Source organism: Orcinus orca, chromosome 6, assembly GCF_937001465.1.
Source record: "Orcinus orca chromosome 6, mOrcOrc1.1, whole genome shotgun sequence".
NCBI classification, from domain to species: Eukaryota; Metazoa; Chordata; class Mammalia; order Artiodactyla; family Delphinidae; genus Orcinus; species Orcinus orca.
In genome coordinates, this window is record NC_064564.1 from 32,914,183 (window position 1) to 32,936,493 (window position 22,311).

General features: G+C 35.7%; 1 protein-coding gene across 3 annotated transcripts in view; it reads left to right on the forward strand.

The window, feature by feature from the left end:
• Positions 1-22,311, forward strand: part of FAM240B (family with sequence similarity 240 member B) — a 187,873-nt gene that overhangs the window by 124,565 nt on the left and 40,997 nt on the right. Inside the window, exon 3 of one of the 3 annotated variants that reach the window (XM_049711541.1) lies at positions 21,037-21,121. The exons of the other annotated variants lie outside the window; for them this stretch is intronic. The gene's annotated coding sequence lies outside the window, so the exon portion shown is untranslated. The remainder of the gene's footprint in view (positions 1-21,036; positions 21,122-22,311) is intronic. 3 annotated transcript variants of the gene reach the window in all.

Sequence of the window (22,311 nt, forward strand, 5' to 3'; positions counted from 1 at the left end):
GGACACGGGTTCGTGCCCCGGTCTGGGAAGATCCCACATGCCACGGAGCAGCTGGGCCCGTGAGCCATGGCCGCTGAGCCTGCGCTTCCGGAGCCTGTGCTCCGAAACGGGAGAGGCCACAACAGTGAGAGGCCCGTGTACTGCAAAAAAAAAAAATATATATATATATATATATATATATATATATTTAGAATATACAACTTGATGTTTTGATGTACATATATATTTTTGAAATAATTGCCACAATCAAGCAAATTAACATATCCATCACCTCATATAATTACCATTTTCTTTTTTCTTTCTTTATGGTGAGAACACTTCAGATCTACCCTCTTAGCAAATTACAAGTACACAATACAGCATTGTTAACTATATGCACATTGTTGTACACTAGATTTCCAGAAATTATTCACGTTGCATAACTGAAACTTTGTTCCTCGTGATCAATACCTGCCAATTTTCCCATCCCCTCATCTCCTGTCAACCACTGACTGCACCCCACATCTATGACTGTTTTGGATTCCACATAAAAGTAGTATCATGAAGTGTTTGTAGCTGTCTTTCTGTATCTGGCTTATTTCACTTAGCATAATCTCTTGCAGGTTCATCCATGTTGTCACAAATAGCAGCATTTCCTTCATTTTAAAGGCTGAATAATATTCCATTGTATACAGGCATACCTTGGAGATACTGCAGGTTTGGTTCCAGACCACCAAAATAAAGCAAATATTGCACCAAAACAAGCCACATGAATTTTTGGTTTACCAGTGCATATAAAAGTTATGTGTATACTATATTATAGTGTGTTAATGTGCGATAGCATTATGTCTAAAAAACCCATGTACATACCTTAATTTTAAAGTAATGCTGATTGGGAAAATGGCACCGATAGACTTACTCAATGCAGGATTGCCACAAACCTTCAATCTGTAGACAACGTAGTATCTGCAAAGCACAATAAAACGAGATATGCCTGTGTATTACCACATTCTATTTATCCATTCATGAATCTACAGACACTTAGGTTGATCCAATATCTTGGCTACTGTGAAAAGTAAACATGGAAGTGCATATGTCTCTTCACGATACCGACTTCATTTCCTTTTGCTGCATACCCAGAAGTGGGATTGCTGAGTCATAAGATAGTTGTAGTTTTAATTTTTTGAGGAACTTCCATACTGTTTTCCTTAGTGGCTGTATCAAGTTACATACCCAACAAAAATGCACGAGGGTTCCCTTTTCTCCACATCCTCATCAACACTTGTTATCTTTTGTCTTTTTGATAATCGCCATTGTAACAGGTGTGAGGTGATTTCTCATTGTGGCTTGACTTGCATTTCTCTGACAGTTAGTGATGTTGAGCACCTTTTCATACATCTGTTGGGCATTTATATGCCTCCTTTGGAGAAATGTCTATTGAAGTCCTTTGCCCATTTTTAAAAATAAATTTATTTTGTTTATTTATTTTTGGCTGCATTGGGTCTTTGTTGCTGAGCGTGGGCTTTCTCTAGTTGAGGTGAGTGGGGGCTACTCTGTTGTGGTGCACGGGCTTCTCATTGCAGTGGCTTGTCTCATTGCAGGGCACAGTGTCTAGGTGCGCGGGCTTCAGGAGTTGTGGCTCCCAGGCTCTAGAGTGCAGGCTCAGTAGTTGTGGCGTGTGGGCTTAGTTGCTTCACGGCATGTGGGATCTTCCCGGACCAGGGCTCAAACCCGTGTCCCCTGCATTGGCAGGTGGATTCTTAACCACTGCACCACCAGGGAAGTCCCCCATTGGGATTTTAATAGGGATTGCGTTGAATCTTTGGATCACTTTGGGTAGTATGGATATTTTAATGATAGTAAATCCTCCAGTTCATGAACATGGGATGTCTTTCCATATTATCAGTGTCATCTTTAATTATCCTCATCAATTTTTTATACTTTTCAATGTATAGATCTTTCACCTCTTTGGCTAAATTTATTCCTAAGTATTTTATTCTTTGTCATGAAATTCAGAATGGGGTTGTTTTCTTAATTTCCTTTTTTGGGTAGGTCATTCCTCTTGTATAATGACTTCTATATGCTGATTTTACATCCTGCAACTTTACTAAACTCACTTATGAGTTCTAACAGTTTTTACTGCTGTTCTTGTCGAATCTTTAGGATTTTCTACATGTATGATCATGTCATCTGCAAACAGAGGTAATTTTACTTCTTCCTTTCTGATTTGGATGCATTTTATTTCTTTTTCGTGCCTAATTCCTCCGTCTTCCAGTGCTATGTTGAATAGAAGTGGTAAGTGTGGACATTCTTGCGTTCTTCCTGATATTAGAGGGACAGCTTTTAGTTTTTCACTGTTGAGTAAGATGTTTGCTGTGGTCTTTTCTTTTTCATATGCCTTTATTGTGTTGAGGTACATTCCTTCTACACCTATTTTGTTTAGAGTTTTTATCATGAAAGAATGCTGAATTTTGTCAAATCCTTTTCTGCCTCTATTGAGATGATCATATGATTTTTCCTTCATTTTGTTAATGTGGTGTATCACACTGGTTGATTTGTGTATGTTGAACCATCCTTGCATCCCAGGAATAAATCTGACTTGAGCATGGGGTATGATAATTTTAATTTATTGTTGAAATTGGTTTGCTAATATTTTGTTGAGGATTTTTGCATCTAGGTCTATCAAAGATATTGGCTGTAATTTTCTTTTCTTGTAGTGTCCGTGTCTGGCTTTGGTATCAGGGTAATGCTAGCCTTGTAAAATTAGTTTGGAAGTGTTCCCTCCTATCCAGTTTTTTGGATGAGTTTGAAAAGGATTGGTATTAATTCCTGTTCAAATATTTGGCAAAATTCGCCAGGGAAGCCATCTGGTCCTGGATTTTCTATTTTGTTTTTTTTTAAATTATTGATTAAATCTCCTTATTTGTTATTGGACTGTTCAGACTTTCTATGTCATCTTGATTCAGTGTTGGTAGGTTGTATGTTTGTAGGAATTTATCCATTTCTTCTAGATTATCCCATTTGTTGGCATAATTGATAATGGACCCTTAAGATTCCTTTATTTCTGAGGCATCACTCGTATTGTCTCCTCTTTCATTTCTGATTTTATTGAGCTATCTTTTGTATTTTTTTCTTAATTCTTGTGGCCAGCAGTCTTTCAAATTTATCTTTTCAAAAAACACCACTTAGTTTTGTTTCTATTTTCTGTTGTTTTTCTATTCTCTATTTGATTTATTTCTGCTCTAATCTTTACTATTTCCTTCCTTCTGCTAAATTTGAGATTACTTTTTTCTTCTTTTTCTAGTTCCTTGAGGCATAAAGTGAGATTGTTTACTTGTGGTTTTACTTCTCCTTTAATGTATGCATTTATCACTCTAAACTTCTCCTGTAGTACTGCTTTTGCTGCATCCCATAAATCTTGGTGTGTTGTCTTTCATTTTAGTTTGTGTCAAGATTCTTTTTAAATTCCCCTTTGATTTTCTCTTTGACCCAATGGTTGCTCAAGACTGTATTATTCAACATGATAAATATAATTAACATTGGTGTGTGTTATATATGAAGGTTAAGAGAGTAAATCCTAAGAGTTCTCATCACAAGGAAAACATTTTTTTCTTTTATTTTGTGGCCATATGAGATGATGTTCACTAAACTTACCGTGGTAATCATTTCTTGATGTACATAAGTCAAATCTTTATACTGTACACCTAAAACTTATGCAGGGCTCTGTGGCAGTTATATCTCAATAAAAGTGGAACGGGGGAAAAGAGTATATTGTTTACTTTCCACATATTGGTAGATTTTCTTGTTTTCTTTTCTTTATTAAAAATATTTTTTTATTTAATTTTTTTGCTGCGTTGGGTCTTCGTTGCTGCATGCGGGCTTTCTCTAGTTGCAGTGAGCGGGGGCTACTCTTTGTTGTGGTGCACGGGCTTCTGATTGCAGTGGCTTTTCTTGTTGCGGAGCACAGGCTTTAGGTGCGCAGGCTTCATTATTTGCAGCACTCGGGTTCAGTAGTTGCGGCACGTGGGCCCTAGAGCGCAGGCTCAGTAGTTGTGGTGCACGGGCTTTGTTGCTCTGCATCATGTGAGATCTTTGCTTACCAGGGATTGAACCCATGTCCCCTGCATTGGCAGGTGGATTCTTAAGCACTGTGCCACCAGGGATATCCTAATATTCCTGTTCTGTTACTATTATGGGATTTCTAGTTCCATACCATTGTGATCAGATAAGATACTTGACATTATTTCAGACTTTTTAAATTTGTTAAGACTTTATTGTGGCCTAACATATTATCTATTCTGGAGAATGTTGTGTGTGTTCTTGAAATGAACGTGTATGTGCTGCTGTTGGATGAACTGTTTTGTATATGTCTGTAAGGACCATATGGTCCATAGTGTTGTTCAAGTCATGTTTGTTGATTGATTTTCCGTCTGGGTGTTCTATCCATTATTGTAACTGGGTTATTGAAGTCCCTTACTCTTCATGTCCTGCAATCAATTTCTCCATTTAATTTTGATACTTCCTTTAGAGCTTTATGTGCTCTGATGCTGGATGCATATATAATTGTTATATCCTCCTGTTGAGTTGACTCTTTTATTATCATATAGAAACCTTCTTTGTCTATACAGACAATTTTTGACTTAATGTCTATTTTGTCTGTCATGCATATAGGAACTCTCATTTTGTTTTGGTTGCCATTTGCATGGAGTATCTTTTTCCATCCTTTCACTTTGAGCCTATATGTGTCTTTTCATCTAAAATGAGTCTCTTGTAGACAGCATAGGGTTGGATATTGTTTTTTTATCCATTCAGCCACTCTATGCCTTTTGATTGGGAAGATTAATCCATTTATATTAAACTAATTATCAATCAGTAAGGACTTACTATTGCTATTTTGTTAATTGTCTTATGTCTGTTTTACAGCTGTTTTGTCCTCTTTCTCTGTAGCTTTATTTCATTGTTGTTTGATTTTTTTTGTAGTGATTTACTTTGATCCTTTTCTCTTTGTCTTTTGTTTATTTATACTAGGCCTTTTCTTTGTGGTTAGCTGAAGGCTACATAGAAATCTTGTAGTTCTAAACATCTGTTCTTTTACTCCCACCCAAACTTTGTGTGCTTATACTCAGTTTCCTTCTTTTTCTATTGTTAACAAATTTTAACTTTTATATCAGGGTTAAAGTACTTTATACGGCACCATTACAGTGTTATTATGCTATATTTGTGTGTGTGTGTGTGTATGAGTTTAACATTGAAATTTATGCTTCTGTTTGCTTTTGCATTTCTGTTAACATGTTTTCATTTCAAAGTGATCTTCATTAAGCGTTTCTTATAAGGCAGGTCTAGTAGTGATGAACTCACTTAGATTTTGTTAACTTTATCTCTCCTTTATGTTTAAAGCATAATTTTGCTAGGTATGGTCATTTTTGCTCACAGGTTGTTGTTTTTTTTTTTCAGTACTTTGAATATATCATCCAACTCTCTCCTGGTCTGTAAGGTTTCTGCTGAGATATTCACAAATTGTTTTCTGGGAATTCCCTCATAGGTGCCAAGTCATTTTTCTCTTGTTCCTTTCAATATTCTCTCCTTGTACCTCACATTTAAGAAGTTGATTATATCGTGATTGGGTGTAGTCTTCTTTGTGTTGATCCTATATTGAGCCCTTTGAACTTACTTCTACTGCTACACTATTTATTTTCTAGATATCTTATATCCTTTTTGTTCTTCACTTCCTTCACTATTACATTCTTTTTGATTGATGTTTTTCCTAGTTTACCATTTTGATTCTCTTCTTATTTCTTTTCTGTATATTTTTGAGGTATTTTTTTTAGTGCTTATCCTAGGGGTTAATGTAAGCATCTTAATTTTATGAAAAAACAAATTTGAATTAATAACATTTTCATTTAATAATAACAAAAATTCTGCTTATTTACATCCTGCATCCTCGTTTACATGGCACTTGTCACAAATTACATCCTTATGTATTGTGTGCCCATTAATAACCTTATAATAACTATTTTATATATTTGTCTTTTAAATCACATTTTGAAAAGAGACGTTACAAACCCTAAATGCAAATGTGTTGGCCGTTTAAACTTAGTGTAGTTACCTTTACCATTGTTCTTTAATGCTTCACATAGTTTCAAGTTACGTTTCATTTCAGCCTGAAGGATTCCTTTAACAGTTCTTATTGAGCAGACCTACTAGTAATGAACTTCTTCAGTGTTTCTTCATATGAGTGTCTTAATTTTCCTTTATTTAAAAAAATTCTGGTAAAATATACATAACATAAAATTTATCATCTTAACAATTTAAGAGTGCAGGCCAGAAGCATGAAATATATTTACACTGCCATGCTATCATTACCATCATCCATCCACAGAACTTTTCATCTTGCAAAACGATAATAGTCTGTACTCATGAAACAACAACTCTCCATTTACCTTGCCCCCTCACCCCCAGAAACCACCACTGTACTTTCTGTCTCTGTGAATTTGATTACTCTATGTACTTCATATAAGTGTGATCATACAGTATTTGTCCTCTTGTGACTGGCTTATTTTACTTAGCGTAATGCCTGAAGGTTGATCCATGTTGTAGCATGTGTCAGAATTCCCTTCCTTTTTAAGACCGAATATTGACTTATTGTTTGTATAGACCACATTTTGTGTATCCCTTCATCCCTCAATGGACCCTTGAGTTTTTTCAGCTTTTGCCTATAGTGAATAATTCTGCTATGAACATGGGTGAACACATAACTCTTCAAGTTCATAATTTCAATTCTTTTTGAGTATTTAATAGGAAGTTGAATTATGGGATCATATGGTAATTCTATTTTTAATGTTTTGAGGAACCACCATACTGTTTACATTTCTGTGTGCACCATTTTACATACCCACCAACAGTGTACAAGTGTATACATACCAGATATTAACCTTATCAGCTATAGGATTTGCAAATATTTTCTCCCATTCAGCAGGTTCGTTTCATTTTTTGATGAAAGAAGTATTTTTAAATTTTGAATACCTAGTTTATTTATTTATTTTATTACCTCCACTTTTGCTGTCATATTCAAGAACTCTTTGCCAAATTTCATGTCATGGTTTCCTTCCCAACACTTTCTTCTAAGAGTTTTATAGTTTGAGGTCTCACATTTAGGTCTTTGATTCACTGAGTTAATTTCTGTACGTGATGTAAGGTAAGTGTCTACTGTCATTCTTTTGAATGTGGATATTTTTTTTCCCAGTACCATTTGTTGAAATTGCTATCCTTTCCCCATTAGGTGGTCTTGGCACTCCTGTTGAAAATCATTTGGTGATGTATATACAGGTTTACTTCTGGGTTTCTCTTTTATTCCACTGGCCTATTCTCCTTCCTATATGTGTGTTTATGCCGGTACTATTTTGATTACTGTGGTTTTGTAGTAGGTTTTGAAATCAAGAAATTTGAAACTTCAAATTTTCTTCTTTTTACACATTATTTTAACTATTCAGGCCCTTTAAATTCCATGTGAACTTTAGGATGAATTTTTCTACTTCTGAAAAAACCTCACTGTGATGTTTAAAGAGATTGCATTTAATCTGTACATCCCTTTAAGTCGTGTTGACATATTAACAACATTAAGTCTTCCAATCTGTGAACACAAGATGGCTTTACATTTATTGGTGTTTTCATTAATTTCCTTCAGCAATGTTTTCTAGTTCTCAATGTACATGTCTTTTGTCCCCCTGGTTAAGTTATTCCTCATCTTTTACTATATTTCATGATATTTTAAATGCTATTTTTTTTTTTTACATTCCTTTTCAAACTTTTCATTGTTAGTGTATAGAGACACAACTGATTTTTGAGTATTGATTTTGTATCTGGCAACTTTTCTAAATTCATTTATTAATTCTAACAGGTTCTTTTTGGTGCATGTGTGTTGTCTCTGAACAAATATAATTTTATTTCTTCCTTTCCAATTTAGATGCCTTTTATTTTATATGTTGCCTGATTTATTTGGCTAGGAATTCCAGTACTGTGTTGAATAGTAGTGGTGACAACAGGCATCCTTCCTTTGTTTCTGATCTTAGGGAGAAAGATTTCACCACTGAATATAATAGCTGTTGGTTTTCTATCTGTGACCTTTATTATGTTGAAGTCATCAACTTATATTCCTGGTTTGTTGAGGGTTTTTTTCTAATCATAAAATGGCACTGAATTTTATCAAATGTTTTTTCTGCATCAATGAAGATGATCACATGGAGTTTAGTCCCTTCAAACTGTTTATGTGCTGTACTACATTGATTGATTTTCATATGTTGAACCAACCTTGCCTTGCAAGAATAAATCCCATTTGGTCATGATGTATAATCCTTATAATGGGCTGTACTGGCTCTTATTATTATTTTTTTTTTTTTTTTTTTTTTGCGGTACGCAGGCCTCTCACTGTTGTGGCCTCTCCCGTTGCGGAGCACAGGCTCCGGACGCGCAGGCTCAGCGGCCATGGCTCACGGGCCCAGCCGCTCCGCGGCATGTGGGATCTTCCCGGACTGGGGCACGAACCCGTGACCCCTGCATCAGCAGGCGGACTCTCAACCACTGTGCCACCAGGGAAGCCCCTGGCTCTTATTTTTTAAAGGATTTTTGCATCAGTATTCATAAGGGATATTGGTCTTTAGGGTACTTTTCTTGTAGTGTCCTTAGATTTGTAATTGATGTAATGTTTACCTCATAGAATGAGTGAAAATAAATTCTCTCCTCTTAAGTTGTTTGGAAGAGCTCGAGAAGGATTGGTGTTAATTCTGCTTTAAATAGTTGGTAGAATTCACCATGAAGATACCTGGTGCTGGGCATTCAGTTGTTGGAAGATGTTTGATAAGTGATTCCATATCTTAACTTGTAGTCTGTTCAGATTTTGTATTTCTTGGTAGGATGTGTGTTTCTAGGAATGTGTTCATTTCATCTAAGTTATCAAATTAGTTGGTATACAACTGTTAATAGTACTCTATTTTAAGCCTTTTTCTCTCTACAAAATTGGTAGTAATGTCCCTTTCTTCATTTCTGATTTTACATATTTTGTTCTTATCTCTTTTTTTAATAGTCTAACTAGTTTTGTCAATTTTGTTGATCGTTTTCCTCTTTTTACAGCTATTTTGAGGCATAACTGACAAAACTATAATATATCTAAAACGTATAACGTGATTATTTGATATACGTATATATTGTAAAAGGATTCTCGCAATCAAGTTAATTAACATACCCATCACCTGTCATATATTTACTTTTTGTGTGTGAGGACACAAATTCTACTCTCTCAGAAATTTTCGGTTACGGAATACAGCGTCATCAGTTAGTCACCATTGTTATACATTAGCTCCTCAGACCTTATTCCTTCATTTTATCCCTCATGTTATAACTGAAAATTTGTATCCATTTACCAGTGTGTTCCCATTTCCCCCCTTGCCCAACTGCAGGCAACAATTTCTGCTCTATGTTTCTATGATTCCAACTTTTTTTTTTAGATTCCACACATAAGTGATACCATGCAGCATTTGTCTTTTCTCCATCAGGCTTATTTCACTTAGCATAATGTTCTCCAGGCTCATTCATGTTCTTGCAAGTGTCAGGATTTACTTTAAGGCTGAATAATATCCCATTGTGTATGTTATGTATGTATATTTGTGTGTGTGTGTATCAGAATTTGTTTATCCATTCATCTATTAGAGACAGGCAGGTTCTTTCCATACTATTACTGTGAATAACATTTCAAAGGTTTTTTTGTTTTTGTTTTTTTCCCGTACCACGTGGCTTGTGGGATCTTAGTTCCCCAACCATGGGTTGAACCCGGGCCCTCCCCTCATCAGTGAGAGCACGAAGTCCTAACCACTGGACAGCCAGGGAATTCCTAAAAAATATTGTTTCTTTTTGCTATATGACCAGAAGTGGAATTGCTGGATCACATGGTATTCTAATTTTATTTTCTTGAGGAATCTCCATACTGCTTTCAGTGCTGGTTGAACCAATTTACATTCCCAACAACAGTGCACACAGATTCCCTTTTCTCCACATCCTCACCGACATTTATCTCTTGTCTTTTTTATAATACACATACTAACAGGTGTGAGGTGATATCTCATTGTGGTTTTGATTTGCATTTCCCTGATGATTGGTGATGTGAATCACCTTTTCATATACCTGTTGCCCAAATATTTGTCATCTTTGGGAAAATGTCTTTTTAGGTCCTTTGCCAATTTTTAAATTGTGTTATATGGTGTTTTTGCTACTGATTTGTATGAGCTCCTTGTATACTTTGGTTATTAACTTCTTTTTAGATAAGTGATTTGCAGATATTTTCTCACACTCCATAGGTTGCTTTTTCATTTTGTTAATAGTTACCTTTGCGGTTCAGAACCTTTTTCGTTTCATGTAGTCCCACTTGTACATTTTTGTTTTGTTGCCTTTGCTTTTGGTGTCAAATCCAAAAGAACATTGATGAGATTAGTGGCAAGGAGCTTACCCCCTATATTTTCTACTAAGAATTTTAAGGATCAGGTCCTATGTTCATGTCTTTAATTAATCTTGAGGTTTTTTTAATATCTGGCGTAAGGTGACTTTTCCACGTGGCAATGCAGTTTCCCCAAAAACCGTTTATTGGAGAGACTCTCCTTTTCCCATTGTTTATTCTTGACTTCTCTGCTGAAAACTAATTGACTATATATGCATGGGTTTATTTTTGAGCTCTCGATTCATTTTTGTTGATCTGTGTTTCTGTTTTATGCCAATGCAGTACTTATTTGATTACTATAGCTTTGTATTATAGTTTGAAATCAGGAAGTGTGATGTCTCTAGTTTTGTTCTTCTTTCTCAAGATTGCTTTGGCTCTTTGGAGTCTTCTGTGGTTTCATATGAGTTTTAGGATTTTTTTTTCTATTTCTTTAAAACATGCTTTGGAATTTTGATAGAGATTGCATTGAATTTGTAGGTCACTTTGGATGGTATGGGCATTTTCACAATATTAACCCTTCCAATCCATGAACACAGAATATCTATCCATTTGTTTGTGTCTTCTTCAATGTCTTACATCAGTGTTTTATGGTTTTTAGTGTGTAGATCTTTCACCCCGTTAGATAAATTTGTTCCTACGTATTTTACTCTTTTTCATACTATTGCAAATGAGATTATTTTCTTAATTTTTCTTCTTATAATTCATTGTTAGTTGATATTCGTTGGTATACAAATGCAGCTGATTTTTGTATATTGATCCTGAAACTTTAAAGAATTCAGTTATTCTAACAGGTTTTTTTTTTTGCAGTGTGTTTAGGGTTTCCCACATATAATATCATGTCATCTGCAAACAGACTTATTTAACTTATAACTTTAAAATTTGGATGCGTTTTATTCGTTTTACTTGCTTAATTCCTCTGGCTAGGACTTACAGTCATATGGTGAATGAAGGTGCTGAGAGTTGCATCCTTGTCTTGCTCCTGATCTTAGAGGATGCTGTTCCTTATTTCAGCTTCTCACTATTGCGTGTGATGTTAGCTGTAATCTTATCATATATGGCCGTTATTATGATAATGTACATTACATCTATACATAAATTGCTGAGTTTTTTTTTCACACACACTGTATTTTATTTTTACAAGACATAAACTGACACCAAGCATTGTAAATGGATGACCACAACAAAAGCAACAATGATTGCAATTACCAAACACGAAACACACTCATACTATGTCATAATATTGACATTCAGTCCAGTAAACTTCCACTGTAACGGCTCCTTTACTTTGCAGTGAAAATTGATTTGTATATTTTTTGCCTCTGAGTCTTTGTGGGATTTTTTTTTTTTATTCAAACAAAGTTATAAAAGGGCTTCCTTGGTGGCACAGTGGTTGAGATTCCGCCTGCCGATGCAGGGGACACGGGTTCGTGCCCTGGTCCGGGAAGATCCCACATGCCGGGGAGCAGCTGGGTCCATGAGCCATGGCCGCTGAGCCTGTGCATCTGGAGCCTGTGCTCCACAATGGGAGAGGCCACAACAGTGAGAGGCCCACGTACCACAAAAAAAAAAAAAAAAATTATAGTCGTCCTCATCAGTTCACTCAGTCCCATGTAATTAATATTTTTCATCTTATATGAATTCATCAGTTTTACACTAGAGTTCTGAAAATGCTTATTCCTTCAATTCAGCAGTATAGTCAGTTACCAGAAACCTGTACTTGTCAGAGTCTTCTCCATGAATGCCTTGAATATGAAACCCTTTTATAGGATCATTTTTGTGAAAGCATCAGAGTACACCCAGAACTGTCTGCAAATGACAAAAGACTTAAAAATGACCACAGTTAAATATTTGATGAAAGTTCATAATAATGCAATTGACAAGGAAATTTAGTTATTGCTGAGATATACATTTTAAAGTAATAACTAGAATTATGACTTGTAACATTATACCAGAACATATAAGATTTTTAGAAATTTCATGTAATGTCTGAAACATTTATATTAACATATTTCCATACAAATAACCCAAAGAAAGTTTAGTATTAGTTGTTTTTTTGTTTGTTTTTTTATACTGCAGGTTCTTATTACTCATCAATTTTATACACATCAGTGTATACACATCAATCCCAGTCGCCCAATTCAGCACACTACCATCCCAGCCCACTGCGGTTTTCCCCCCTTGGTGTCCATACATTTGTTCTCTACATGTGTGTGTCAACTTCTGCCCGGCAAACCGGTTCATCTGTACCATTTGTCTAGGTTACACATACATGCGTTAATATATGATATTTGTTTCTCTCTTTCTGACTTACTTCACTTTGTACAACAGTCTGTAGATCCATCCACGTCTCAACAAATGACTCAATTTTATTCCTTTTTATGGCTGAGTAACATTCCATTGTATATATTTACCACATCTTCTTTATCCATTCATCTGTCGATGGGCATTTACGTTGTTTACATGACCAGGCTATTGTCAGTAGTGCTGCAGTGAACTGGGGTGCGTGTGTCTTTTTGGATTATGGTTTTCTCTGGGTATATGCCAAGTACTGGGATTGCTGGATCATATGGTAATTCTATTTTTAGTTTTTTAAGGAACCTCCATACTGTTCTCCATATTGGCTGTATCTATTTACATTCCCACCAACAGTGCAAGAGGCTTCCCTTTTCTCCACACCCTCTCCAGCATTTGTTGTTTGTAGATTTTCTGATGATGCCCATTCTAACTGCTGTGAGGTGATAACTCCTTGTAGTTTTGATTTGCATTTCTCTAATAATTAGTGATGTTGAGCGCTTTTCATGTGCTTCTTGCCCATCTGTATGTCTTGTTTGGAGAAATGTCTAGGTCTTCTGCCCATTTTTGGATTGGGTTGTTTGTTTGTTTGATATTGAGTTGCATGAGCTGTTTATATATTTTGGACATTAATCCTTTGTCCGTTGATTCGTTTGCAAATATTTTCTCCCGTTCTGAGGGTTGTATTTTTGTCTTGTTTATGGTTTCCTTTGCTGTGCAAAAGCTTTGAAGTTTCATTAGGTCCCATTTGTTTATTTTTGTTTTTATTTCCATTACTCTAGGAGGTGGAGCAAAGAAGATCTTGCTGTGATTTATGTCAAAGAGTGTTCTTCCTATCTTTTCTTCTAACAGTTTTATAGTGTCCGGTCTTACATTTAGGTCTCGAAACCATTTTGAGTTTATTTTTGTGTATGGTGTTAGGGAGTGTTCTAATTCCATTCTTTTACATGTAGCTGTCCAGTGTTCCCAGAACCACTTATTGAAGAGACTGTGTTTTCTCCATTGTATATCTTTGACTCCTTTGTCATAGATTAGTTGACCATAGGTGCGTGGGTTTATCTATGGGCTTTCTATCTTGTTCCATTGATCTATGTTTCTCTTTTTGTGCCAGTACCATATTGTCTTGATTACTTTAGCTTTGTAGTATAGTCTGAAGTCAGGGAGTCTCATTCCTCCAGTTCCGTTTTTTCCTCTCAAGAGTGCTTTGGCTATTTGGGGTCTTTTGTGACTCCATACAAATTTTAAGATGTTTTGTTCTAGTTCCGTAAAAAATGCCATTGGTTATTTGATAGGGATTGCATTGAATCTGTAGATTGTTTTGGGTAGTATAGTCATTTTCACAATATTGATTCTTCCAATCCAAGAACATGGTATATCTCTCCAACTTTGGTATCATCTTTAATTTCTTTCTTCAGTGTCTAATAGTTTTCTGCATACAGGTCTTTTGTTTCCATAGGTAGGTTTATTCCTAGGTATTTTATTCTTTTTCTTGCAATGGTAAATGGGAGTGTTTCCATAATTTCTGTTCCAGATTTTTTATCATTAGTGTACAGGAATGAAAGAGATTTCTGTGCATTAATTTTGTATCCTGCAACTTTACCAAATTCATTGATTAGATCCAGTAGTTTTCTGGTGGCATTTTTAGGATTCTCTATGTATAGAGATCTGCAAAGAGTGACAGTTTTACTTCTTCTTTTCCAATTTGTATTCCTTTTATTTCTTTTTCTTCTCTGATTGCTGTGGCTAGGTCTTCCAGAACTGTGTTGCATAATAGTTGTGAGCGTGGACATCCTTGTCTCGTTCGTTATCTTAGAGGAAATGCTTTCAGTTTTTCACCATTGAGAATGATGTTTTCTGTGGGTTTGTCATATATGGCCTTTATTATTTTGAGGTAGATTCCCTCTATGCCCACTTTCTGGAGAGTTTTTATCATAAATGGGTGTTGAATTTTGTCAAAAGCTTTTTCTGCATCTATTGAGATGATCATATGGTTTTTATTCTTCAGTTTGTTATTATGGCATATGACATTGATTGATTTGCATATATTGAAGAATTTTTGCATCCCTGGGATAAATCCCACTTAATCATGGTGCATGATTCTTTAGTGTATTGTTCAATTCTCTTTGCTAGTATTTTCTTGAGCATTTGCATCTATATTCATCATTGATATTGGTCTGTAATTTTCTTTTTTTTGTTGTATCTTTGTCTGGTTTTGGTATCAGGGTTATGGTGGCCTCATAGAATGAGTTTAGGAGTTTTCCTGCCTCTGCAATTTTTTGGAAGAGTTTGCGAAGGATGGGTGTCAGCTCTTCTCCAAGTGTTTGATAGAATTCACGTATGAAGCCATCTGGTCCTGGACTTTTGTTTGTTGCAAAATTTTTAATCACAGTTTCAATTTCATTACTTGTGATTGGTCTGTTCATATTTTCTATTTATTCCTGGTTCACTTTTGGAAGGTTATAGCTCTCTAAGAATTTGTCCATTTCTCCCAGGTTGTCTATTTTATTGGCATATAGTTGTTTGTAGTAATCTCTTATCATCCTCTGTATTTCTGCAGTGTCTGTTGTAACTTCTTTTTCATTTCTAATTTTATTGATTTTAGTCCTCTCCCTCTTTTTCTTGATGAGTCTGGCTAATGGTTCATTAATTTTGTTTATCTTCTTAAAGAACCTGCTTTCAGTTTCGTTGATCTTTGTTATTGTTTTCTTTGTTTCTATTTCATTTATTTCTGCTCTGATCTTCATGATTTCTTTCCTCCTGCTAACTTTGTGTTTTGTTTGTTCTTCTTTCTCTAGTGCCTTTAGGTGTAACGTTGGATTGTTTATTTCAGATTTTTCTTTCTCTTGAGGTAGGCTTGTATAGCTATAAACTTCCCTCTTAGAACTGCTTTTGCTGCATCCCATAGGTTTTGGATTGTCGTGTTTTCATTGTCATTTGTATCTAGGTATTTTCTGATTTCCTCTTTTATTTCTTCAGTTATCTCTTGGTTATTTTGTAACATATTGTTTAGCCTCCAAGTGATTGTGCTTTTTATGTTTTTTTCCCTGTACTTGATTTCTAATCTTATAGCATTGTGGTCAGGAAGGATGCTTCATATGTTTTCAATTTTCTTAAATTTACTGAGGCTTGATTTGAGACCCAAGATGTGATCTGTCCTGGGGAATGTTCCGTGCATACTTGAAAGTTGAATCTGCAGTTTTGGTATGGCATCTCATATAAATATCAATTAACTCTATCTGGCCTATTGTGTCATTTAAAGCTTCTGTTTACTTAATTTTCTGTTATCTGTCCATTGGTGTAAGTGTTGTGTTAAAGTCCCCCACTATTATTGTGTTACGGTCGATTTTCTCTTTTAGAACTGTTAGCAGTTGCCTTATGTATTGAGGCGCTCCTATGTTGGGTGCATATATATTACAATTGTTATATTTTCTTCTTGGATTGATCCCTTGATCAGTATGTAGTGTCCTTCCTTGTCTCTTATAACATTCTGTATTTTAAAGTCTATTTTATCTGATATGAGTATAGCTACTCCAGCTTTCTTTTGATTTCCATTTGCATGGAATATCTTTTTCCATCCCCTCACTTTCAGTCTGTATGTGTCCCTATGTCTGAAGTGGGTCTCTTGTAGACAGCATATATATGGGTCTTGTTTTTGTATCCATTCAGTTTGCTGAGTTATTATCATGAAATAATGTTCACTTTTTTCATAGTTGCTGATCATATGATTTATCCCTCATTTTATTAATGTGCTATATCACATTTATTGATTTACATGTGATGAACCATCTTTGCATCCCAGGAATAAACCTGTTTGGTCATGGTGTATGATTCTTGTAATGTGCTGTTGAAGTTTGTTTGGTAATATTTTGTTGAGGATTTTGGCATCTGTATTCATCAAGGATGTTGAGCATTGATTTTATTTTCTTGTAGTATGCTTGCCTGGCTTTGGTAACAGGGTAATATTGGCCTTTTGAAATGAGTTTGGAAGTTTTCCCTCCTCTTCAGTTCTTTGGAAGAATTTGAGATAGAATGGTTAATTTCTTTAAAGTGTTGGTAGAATTTACCAGTGAAGCCATCTGGTCTTGGAACTATTTTTGGTTGAGAGGTTTATTATTTACTGATTCAAACTCCTTACTTGTAATTTGTTCATATGTTCTATTTCCTTATGATTCATTCTTGGTAGGTTGTATGTTTCTAGGAATTTATCCATTTCTTCTAGGTTATCTAATTTGTTGGCATAAAATTGCTCATAGTAATTTCTTCTGATCCTTTATCTTTGTTGTTATGCGTGGTAATATATCCCCTTTCACTTCTGACAATATTGAGTATTTTCTTTTTTGCCTAGTTAGTCTAGCTAAAGGCTTGCACATCTTTTTTTTTTTTTCTAACCTTTAAAAAACCAGCTCTTACTTTCAGTGGTCGTCTGTTGTATTTCTAGTCCCTGTTTCATTTATATCTGCCCTAAATTTTTTTCCTTCCTTCTGATCACATTACGCTTAATATGTTGTTTAGTTCTTTTACTTTTTTTAGTTGTTTTTTTTAGGTTGTTTATTTTAGATCTTTCTTTTGTCTTAATGTAGACTTTTATCATTATACACATCCCTCTTACAACTGTTTTTGCTGCAGCTCATAAGTTTTAGTACATTGTGTTTCATTTTCATTTGTCTCAAAATATCTTGTCAATTGCCCTTTGATTTCTTCTTCAACTCTTTTGTTCAGGAGTCTGTTGTTTAAACTACACATATTTGTGATATTTCTGGATTTCCTCCTATAATGTATTTTAGTGTCATACCATTGTAGTCGGAAACGATACAGTGATTTCAGTTATATTATGACCTAACAGATGATGTATCATGGAGAGTATTCCATGTATGCTTGGGAAGAATGTGTATTCTTCTGTTCTGCATATGTCTGTTAGGTCCATCTGGTATTATGTGTAGTTTAAGTCCAATGTCTCCTTATTGATTTTCTTTTTGGATGATGATCTAGCCATTGATGAAAATGGGGTATTGAAGTCCCGAAATACTGATTTGCTGCCTATTTCCGCCTTCAGGTTAGTTACTATTTGCTTTATATATAATTAGGGTGCTCTGATAGTGCAGGAATAAAAATGCATAATTGTATGTCCTCTTATAAGTAAATTTACTCCTTATCTTTATATAATGACCTTCTTTGTCTTTTGTTACAGTATTTGACTTCAAGTTCATGTAAGTATAGCTACCACTGCTCTCTTTTGGTTTCCATTTGAATAGAATGTCTTTTTCCATCCCTTTACTTTCAGTGTAAGTGTGTCACTAAAGCTGAAATGAGACTCTTGTTATCAGCAGACAGTTGGGTCTTCTTATTAAATTCATAAAACCACTCTGTGTCTTTTAGTGGGAGAATTTAATTCATTTGCATATAGAGGAATCATTGACAGGGAAGGACTTACTAATTCCATCATATTAATTGTTTCCTGGATTTTTTGTCATTCTTTTACTCCTTTCTTCTTTTCTTGCTGTCTTTCTTTGTGAATTGATAATTTTGTTGTGTTATGCTTTGATTTTTGTCTCTGTTTTTTGGGTATCTACTAAAGGTTTTGATTCTTTGTTATCGTGAGCCTTTCATCCAATCTCTTAGAGTTATGACAGACTATTTTAAGGTGATAACTTAATTTTGAATCCATACAAAAGCACTACAATTTTACACTCTCCTTATTTTATGCTTTGATGTCACAATTCACATCATTTTATATTGTGAATCCATTAAAAAATTATTGCAGTGATAGTTGTTCTTGTCTTTAACTTTTATACTAAAGTTATAAGAGATTTACCCATCACCATCTTAGAGTATTCTGAACTATCTTTTGGCCTATGAGTTTTATACTTTCATGTGTTTTCATGTTCCTAATTAATTAACACGCTTTCATTTCAGATTGAAGGACTCCTTTGAACAACTTTTGTATAAACTCCTTCAGCTTTTCTTTGTTTATGAAAACTCTGTCTCTCCAATTCTAAAGGACAAGTTTGCTGGATAGAGCATTCTTGGCAGTTTTTTTTTCTTTGCACACTTTGAATATATCCTTCCTTGTGGGCTGCAATATTTTGCTGAAAAATCTGTTAATCTTATGGGGATTCCCATGTATAAACAAGTGGCTTTTGTCTTCTTGCTTTTACGATTCTGTCTTTAATTTCTGATAATTTCATTATATTGTGTCTATGTGTAGGTCTCTTTGGATTAATCTTCTTTGGAGAGTTTTGGGCTTCCTCGATCTGGATATCTCTTTGTTTCCCCACATTAGGGAAGTTTTTAGGCATTATTTCTTTGAATATTCTCTCTGCCCTTTCTTTCTTTCTCTTTCTTGAAGACCTCTAATGCATATATTGATCCACTTACTGGTGTCCCTTATGCGATCTTCACTTTTTTCTATTCTTCTTTCTTTTTGCTCTTTTGATTAGATAACTTCCACTGCCTTGTCTGATTCTTTCTTCCATTTGGTCTAGTCTGCTTGTGAAGCCCTGTATTGAATTTTTCAGTTCATTTATTCTTGAAATCTATGATTTCTGTTTGGTACTTCTTAATATTTTCTGTCTCTTTGTTGAAACTCACACTTTGCTCATGCTTTATTCTCCTGACGTCAGCATCTTTATTACCATTATTCTGAACTCTGTTGGGTAATTACTTATATCCACTTCATTAAGGTCAGCTCCTAGAGATCTGTTTATTTGTTTGAAACATCCCCATTTCTTTACTTTCCTTGACTCTCTGTGTTGGTTTCTGTATAAAACAGCCCCTTTTCCCAGTTTAATCTGTCTTGTGTAGGATATGAACCTCCTTAATCAGCCTGGCCTAGTTGTTGAAATCATTGTCTTTGTTGTTAGTGACTTCCAGCAGTTGAGGGTGTTCCAAGACCCATCAGTGTGCTCAACGATGTGGTTAATGCTCATATGCCTGTTTAGGCTTCTGAACAACTGCCAGTTTCCTGCTGCTTTAACTACCTGATGCAGGTTAATTGGAAGCCCAATTAACAGGCAGGAGCTGGAAAAGTCAGAATATGACATATGTAGTCTAGCCCCTATGAAGAAGAATTCAGAGCTGGAAGAGTTTCTTCTTCCTCACTCTGCACTGAGCCAAGGGAAATAATTACTCTGAATGCTTCTCTGTCCAAGTAAAACAGCCTTTGTTTTTAGCGGTCCCAGGCACTCATGAAGGCTGAGCCCTTTCAGCTCCCAGAGCTAGGTGAATTGGGGGCTAGTCCCTTAGGTGGCAGTTGAAAACTGGTGTGCTAGATGTGTGGACAAGCTCCTTCCAGGAGAGAAGATAAAAATTTGGTCTTACTTGGAGCTGGGGGAGATAGCAGGGGACATGCTCACCAGCTTTACCAGGCTCCCAAATGGATCCCCGTGAGCTTCCACATGCAGACTAACTGGAAGCCAGAACCACAGGCAGCAGCTAGAAAAATATACAACTTCCTTCCAGGGAGAAACATTCTTGCTGGGAGATGGGCATGTTTTTGTCATCTCCCTCCATGCTGGGTCTGGGTGTATAGATATGGGAAATCCTCATGCATACATTTAAAAACTTCTTCTTTGTTTGCTATAGTACTGTGGTGCTCAGGAATGCAAGCCCAATTGACTTTCAGAGGTAGGTTATTTGGGGGTCCATCCCTCAGGTGGCAGTTTTAAATGTCAGGGTTCTAAATGTGTAGACAAGCTTCCTCCAGGGACATGCAGGAGATTTGGCTTTATTGTTGAAGGAAGCTGGGGGGAGAGGGCAGAGTAAGTACCCACTGGCTCTTTTGGGCTCTGGGCAGGATTCCAGTCAGCTGAAATGCAAGCTGATTAGAAGCTGGACCCTCAGACAGTAGGTGGGAAAGTATGTAGTCCAACACCCTCCAGGAAGAAATTGGGAGATAAGCATTTGTGTGTGTTCCCTCTGCTCTGCATTTGGGGAGATAGCCAGAGGGAGTGCTCAAGCACCTTGTAAAAACTGCTTATTTGTTTGCTATAATATCATGGGACTTGTGAAGGGAAGCCCTTTTGGCTCTCAGAGCTAGATGATTTGGGGGCCCATCCCTCAGGCGGCAGCCTTAAAATCTGGGACATTAGAAATGTGGTGCAAACACTGCACTAATTGGGAAGAGGCTAGAAGTTGGTGGTTTCAGAAAGATTATAAGGTGCTGTTCTTGGGTGGGGTTTATAGTAAGAGTGTGTCTCATCCTTTCCTACACATTTCTGAGTGGGTATTTTCTCAGTTTCCCAATGTGTCGGAGTCACTAAAGTTAGTTTCTTGATATCTTTCAGAGGGAATTGATCTGTGTATAGCTGTATATTCAGTGCATCCATGGAAGGAGGGAAATTCAGGAGTCTCTTCTGTGTCCATCTTGAGGTACGTGTTGATCTTTTCTAGTAACTAACTCCTGGTTTCATTGACTTTCAATGTTGTTTTTCTGTTTTGTTTATGTATGCTGTAATATTTATTATTTTTCCCATCTGCTGGCCTTGGGTTAAGCTTTTTCTACTTCTTTAAGGAAAATGTTAGATTGTGGATATGAGATCTTTATTCTGTTTTAATGTAAGCCTTTACAGCTATAAATTTCCCTCTCATCACTGCTTGTGCTCCATCCCGTAAGGTTTGCTATTATGTAGTTTTTTTCTTTGGTCTCAAGGTATTTTGTAGTTTCTCTTGTAATTTCTTCCTTGACCCATCGGTTGCTTAAAAGCGTGCTGTTTAATTTCCACATATTTGTGAATTTTTGTTTCCCTTCTGTTACTGATTTCCACTTTTATCCCATTGTGATGGAAAAAGATTCATTGTATGATTTCAGTAGTTTTAATTTTTATTAAGAATTGTTTTGTGGCCTAACATATGGCTATTCTGGAAATGTTTCACGTACACTTGAGAAAAATCTGTAATTTACTGTCTTTGGGTAGAGAGCTGTGTATATATGTGTCTGTTAGGTCCATTTGGTTTATACTCTTGTTTAAGTTTTCTGTTTCCTTACTGATCTTCTGTGTGGTTGTTCTCTCCCATTTCTGAATGAAGGCTATCAAAGTCTTCAACTCTTACTGTTTCTCCCTTCCGTCAAGGTTTGCTTCATCTGTTAAGGAGCTCTGGTACAAATGTTTATAATTTTTATTTTTTCTTAGAGAATTGATCCTTTTCTCATTATATAAATTCCTTCTTTGTTCCTTGTAAAAGGTTTAACTTAAAGTCTAGTTTGCCTGATATTAGTATAGGCACCTTGTTCCCTTTTGCTAACTATTTGCATGGGATAGTTTTCCATTCTTCACTTTCAACCTGTGTATGTCCATAAATTTAAACTGAATCCCTTGTAGACAGCATAGACAGCTTATAGTTGGATTCTGTTTTTTATCCATTCTGCCAGCTTATGCATCTTAATTGGTGAGTTTAATCCATTATTCTTAAAGTAATTACTGATAGAGAAGGACTTTTTTTTGCCATTTGTGACATTTGTTTTCTGTATGCTTCATTAAATTTTTGTCCCTTCTTTATTGCCTTCTTTTGTGTTTATTTTATTTTTTTTGGAGTGACACGTTTTGATTCCCTTCTGACTT